Here is a 5,364-nt window from a genome sequence, read left to right as displayed (position 1 = left end):
AGGGTGCGTCGTAATGTGTCCCTTTTCCATGGTTTAATTGCTTTCCTCTCCCTTTTATGAATTGTTAAACTAACTAAAATCTGATTGTTCGATCACGCTTAATAAATATGATATTTTTTGGAAATTGGATTATCATGCTAGGTCCCTTAAAACAATCTAAATCAGATAATCGCGTTCGATCTAGTACTATATGTTGCATATTAATAAAATCAACTCAGATTAGCTTAATAGTTAACGCATGTCCATTCAATTATTTATGCTGAGCTAGTAAGGATATCCTGTCTCTGGAGTTATCGAAGAGCGAGTACTCCTCTCGGTAGTTACAGTCCCCCGAACCCTCAATCTCTACCCTGCGGGTGTACGTTGAGCGATCCCCACCACCAGGGATCACAAGGGAACCTACGGCCGTCGTGGTCAAACATAATTGCACTCCCTTTATGTCACGATAACCGGGTTTTGTCAGTTTTTCTCATTGTCGTTAAAAATTGAATGGCGACTCCTATATTACTAGTCAATTGGGTGTAAACTCACAGGAAATCCAATTACACTTGATTTGACAAAAAGAAGCGTCACACCCACGAGGGACGAGGTCACGCATTAGCCTCGTGCTTTTTCGACCCCCTCACAGTATGCACCCCCCGGTTGGCGATGGGTATCCTTAGTCCCAACTCCCGAGATGAAACATGCCAAGGGAGCCAAGATTCGTTATGCGGTTCTGCCCGTTCACATTAATATGTTGATTTTCAGGTCGTCCCAACTTGATGGGGAAACAAACGCGGGGTAGGATCGTTTCACCCTTCGGCTATTTTAATTACCTACGAGCACGAGTATTTCCTTCACTTCCCCAGCGGAGTCACCACTGTAAGGGGGTCGAAAAAGCATGAGGCTGCGTGACCTCGTCCCTCGTTGGCGTGACGTTGTCAGATCAAGTGTAATTGGATTTCCTGTGAGTTTACACCCAATCGACTAGTAATATAGGAGTCGCCATTCAGTTTTTAACGACAATGAGTAAAACTGACAAAACCCGGTTATCGTGACATAAAGGGAGTGCAATTATGTTTGACCACGATGGCCATAGGTTCCCTTGTGATCCCTGGTGTGGGGATCGCTCAACGTACACTCGTAGGGCAGAGATTGAGAGTTCGGGGGACTGTAACTATCGAGAGGAGTGCTCTTCGATAACTCCAGAGGCAGGTTATCCTTACTAGCTCAGCATAAATAATTGAAGGGACATGCGTTAACTATTAAACTACTCTGAATTGATTTTAGCAATATGCAACACATAATACTAAATCGATCGTGATTATCTTATTTAGATTGATTTAAGGTACCTAGCATGATAATTCAATTGTCCAAGGTATTATCTTATTAGGCCTGATAGAACAATCAAATTAATAGTTTAACAATTTTATAAAAGGGTGATGAAAGCGATTAAATCATACGAAGGGACGCATTACAACGCACCCTTGAGAGGTGCGTTGTAGTTCTCGGAAAACTAACCACTTTGGCTTTGCTATTTCTCCTTTTATTTAACGAATCTCGAGTTTCCAAGCAAGGTTCCAGTATCCGGGCTTAATTCTTCGGCTACAAGGGACAGGATACGTTCTGTTCGACTTTTGGGTCGATTGCGACAGAACGCGGGATCAATTTCGCAGCGTGAGGCTTAGGCTTAGGGTTGGAGTCAATACTCAGATTATGAATTGTGTGTCCACGTAGGTTTTGAGGCTGTATTTATAGGGAAAGAGTTTGTGGAAAGATAGATCTTTAGAATCCGACTCCAAAAAGAATTCGGAGACGACACGTCCCCAGGTATTTTCAGCGCCCAGGGCTGGGCGCCGAAGATTTCGGCGCCCAGACCCAGGCGTTGAAAATAGGGTCTGAGCCGAGCCTTTTGTCAGATTTGGACTCTTAATCACGGAGCTTTTGAGACTTATCCGAGTTTCTTAGTGCGTATCAACTTATGACGGAATGCGTCTGGGCCCGTTACGAACTCTAGGTTCGTTAGGAATTTAATTAATACGTAACTCTTATTTCCGAATTATAGCAGGAACAGAATTCCTTTGCCAATTCTATCTCTTTTAGGACTTATGTTGGAGTGCAACACCTAATTCTGACAGATTTCTATCTTTTATGTCTTGCCACTTTTAACAACTACCCGTTATGGCAGTTACTATTTTTAGCAGGTTTCTATAAATAGCAGGTTTGGCTGAAATGAAAAGGGTGATCGAGATTCGTTATTTTATAGGAGATGCGTTGCCAAATGGAGATTTGTGTTCTCATCATCGAACCTTCCCTTTCGGAAATGGGGACAAAAGTAGGTGTCTACATTAATTAGTCGGAGGGTTGGTTACAACTTCCTCACTTGTCTTCATCTTCTTTTTGTTTACGCTTTTAAATTTAAAATTTTAAAATATTCAGTTCATATAGAATGAAGAATTGTATAGAATGATCACTACTATGCATATGTTGTTCTATCTATTTTTCCCTATGGTATTTTGCATTTGAGAAAACTCACTATTTGTAATTCTATCTTATTTCTTAAGAGGGGATAATAAGAGTTAAGTTTTGAAATTGTTTAAAAGATAAATAAAATTCAGTAAAAGATAATAAGAGATAAGTTTTGAAATGTTTTAAAGATAAATAAAACTGAGTAAAAGATAATAAGAGATAAATAAAGATAGATAAATAAAGATCCGATAAAAAGATGATAAGAGATAAATTATAAAATAAATAAATTAATAGATAAACAAAGACCCGTTAAAACTGTAAGTCATCCTCATTGGTTATAAAAACAAGTACTGTTCTAACTATTGTTTGGAGTTGGAAAAAAATCTCATAAAAATATAATTTAACCCGTGCATTGCACGGGCTTTAAATCTAGTGATAATAATAATATAGTTCGAAAGATGTTTTGTATTGAAACTGATAATCAAAAGTGGATCCAGAAATTTTAATCATAGTGTCGATTATATTTATTTTAATATTTTGACTTAGGAGTGTGTATTTTAAGGAATTTTTTTTCTTTGAGACGTAGGTGACATCCTATAAACTTCATTGATGCCGCTGCTATGATCAACAATAATGTGGAATGAAGACGATCATTCATATGGTTGACAAATGATTTGATTAGGTTTTACCCTAATTAAAAAGAAAAGGTGAGCATATATTCTAGGGCCAAATCCGGCCATAATTAAGATGAGCTCTAATCGAATTTTACACATGGTGAAGGAAAGTATGTAGGTGCACGTTAAATCGTTAACAAACAATGTTATTAATTATATCCGATAAATCAAGATTGGAGGGAACCAATAGATAAATTTTTATAATTATTTGAATTGATTCTTATTTTATTGCTAGCAAATAAAAAAAAATGTTTTTAGGGCTTTGACCAATTGGTTTAGATCATCCTTCAGCCAACCCGTTTTATCATGCAATTCAATAGGTTTGTCAACTTCTTATTAATTGAATCATGAATAGTCTTACCCAAAACCCTAAAAATTAAGTTCAATGTAAAATAAGAGCTCATTTTAAAAAAATAAAGCGGGACACAAAATCTCTATCAACTTAAGACTTCCGTTCTTCCTCTGCAGCTGCTTCGAAGGTCTCACCAGCAACAAGCTCACCACTTGAGCTATACTATACATGTGCTTTTATAATGCATATTTAATAGTTAAATATATCATGGGGCCAGTGGCGGACCTTGAACGGTTTTATGAGAGGGGCCGGTAGAAAAAAAATTAAGCAATTTATTATGTAATTATACAATTATACACAAATTTTAGGGGGCCATAGCTAAAAATACAATACAAAATTTTTCGGCCGGGGGGCCAGGCCCACCCCAGCCATAACCAAGATCCGCCCATGCATGGGGGGTCATGACCCCCGCCTACCTCCCCTAATTTCGCCCCTGGCTACAAGGGCATACGCGTGATGAGAAAGAGAAATTTGAACATGGATTTAATCGTGTACACAGACTCTCAGTTTTAACAGTTAGACTAATACAATCAATATTATCATTAATAATAGAACAAATACCTTTTACTATTTTAGATGTTAACTTAGGATATTATCTGGTCATATGTTGCAGATTGGACGAAAAGGTGCAGAGTACATGGGCGATATGATACAGTATAATACCACCATATCAACACTTGACTTGAGAGCAAACGGATTGATGGATGAAGTATTTTCTTACTTAAATTTATGCTCTGAGCTTCCTGGATATACTACAGTAGCCATGCTTGATATCTCCTTTTTCTTGAAAGTGGTGAATGAGGCCCTAACTTCATTAGATTTGGGATTAAAAAATATTATTTTAGATTATTTTAGATTTATTAAAAATTAAAAATAGATAAATAAACACCGGATAAAAGATAATAAGAGATAGAGATAAATAAAACTCTAGAGAAAAATAAAATAGATATAAAAACCAGTAAAAAAAATAATAAAAGATAAGATAAATAAAACTCAGAAAAAGATAATAAGAAAAAAATAAAAATAGATAAATAAAGAACCGATAAAAGATAATAAGAGATAAGTTTTGAATTTTTTTTAAAAGATAATAAGAGAAAAACAAAAATAGATAAATAAGGCCCGGTAAAAGATAATAAGAGATAAATTTTGAAATTCTTTAAGAGAAATAAGCCCGTTAAAACTGTCATATTCATTGATTATAAAAGAGTTGACAAAACAAATCTCATAAAAAAAAAAAAAATAACCCGTGCGATGCACGGGCTTTAAATCTAGTTATCTACTATTGAGCGCAAAAACTACTTGAAATCATCAACTGTTACTCCTTCCTTTCCTCAGAGCATCTTTACTCAAAAACAAAACTAAATTGTTCATGACTCACTCTCTAACTTTATCATTATTCACATCATCTCCGTGAACAACTTCTAGATTTTTCTTTAATCATGAACTTAAGGAGAATTTTCCAATTACCACCTACGTTTTTAAGGACTTTGTGAATTATATACTAGCTAACTTGTTAGAGCTGTCAATTAATGTCTAGGTGTTTAGTGATTGTTGCCAATTGCAACCTTTTTCCAATTAGTCCAATAATTACTTTATAATAACACTTAATCATATTTTAATTATTTTAATTAATTAATAAAAATTAAAATCAACAAAAATAACCAAAATTAAATCCCAAAATTACACAAAATTAAAAATATCCAAAAATTCGATATGTTTTTTGAACTTTTTTTCTCCGGGATTGATATTTTGGATGTTTAAAATAAAAATTACGATACATTTATTAGTCTTTTAAAAACTCTTTTACCAAGGTCAAAATCTTCTCTCTCTCTCTCTTGCTGAGTGTGGTGCACGTTAAGGGTGTTTACTAACGTGCGCACCCCTCCATTG

This window comes from Spinacia oleracea, chromosome 4, assembly GCF_020520425.1.
Source record: "Spinacia oleracea cultivar Varoflay chromosome 4, BTI_SOV_V1, whole genome shotgun sequence".
Classification (NCBI taxonomy): Eukaryota; Viridiplantae; Streptophyta; class Magnoliopsida; order Caryophyllales; family Amaranthaceae; genus Spinacia; species Spinacia oleracea.
The sequence above is the reverse complement of the archived record's forward strand: the minus strand, read 5'-3'. Positions refer to the sequence as shown.